Raw genomic sequence first — 949 nt, 5'->3', positions numbered from 1 at the left:
CCCGCCCTCCCAAGACGACCAGCTAAAAACAGGTGAATCTCCGATCTCCTTCTGTTTCTCGTCCTTCTTCTGGCCAGAAATTTAAAATTGCAAATTTGACAACGAAGATGGCGACTAGATCCACGCTATCGGGGCAAAACACTCCGCGAATTTGTGTGTATTCGCATTTGCCAACCAACATACGCCAGATCTGCCATGTACTATGCTAGAGTTGAGCTAAGATTATCGGTTGGCTTGGTGCGAGTAGTTGGTAATGAAGTATGCGTAGGAATCACCAAAAATATGGAGAGAAAGGAGAAATTTGCCATGGGGACGTAGGAAAAACAATTGCCACTTGTGTCTAACATCAGTTGCCACTTGTCGTTGCCGTTAACTGCCACCATGTTATCTTGTTGCTTGCCATCCTATTTTATTGGCTGTTGCCATCGCTTCAAAATGATAGCTGGCACCCAGATTTCAGAAGAGATAGTGTATGTGCATGTCCTACTTGCCATGATGTGTTGGTTGCCTACGCAGGAAATGTGATAAGATTGCCGTGTTATCTTCTATGTGCAAACAGCAAAGAATGCATTTTTTGCGGATTGTTGATGCGTTCTTGTTCATGCAGTGACTGAAAACACATTGGCAGAAACAAAACGGGGAAGAATGAATCACGAAGACGACACTGATCCTTGGTTTTCTCAAAGGCCGGAAACGCCCCCTTGGGATGCAGCAGAGTACAGTCAACTCATTTCTGCAGGGCCGTTGCTGCCTCTACTAGAGCAGTACGCGGGCATCGGTACGATGCATGATAAACAAAAAAGAAACAGTTGCCATGTTCGTGACGATGAAGATGTCATTCTACTTATGTCCTACAATCTCATTTTTCGCAGGTTCTTATGACCAAACCACAATCAGGGGGGCACCATGGCAAGTTCAGTCACAGGGCGCTAACGCTGACAAATATACG

Source organism: Triticum aestivum, chromosome 2D, assembly GCF_018294505.1.
Source record: "Triticum aestivum cultivar Chinese Spring chromosome 2D, IWGSC CS RefSeq v2.1, whole genome shotgun sequence".
Taxonomy (NCBI): domain Eukaryota; kingdom Viridiplantae; phylum Streptophyta; class Magnoliopsida; order Poales; family Poaceae; genus Triticum; species Triticum aestivum.
This window is presented reverse-complemented; position numbering follows the sequence as displayed.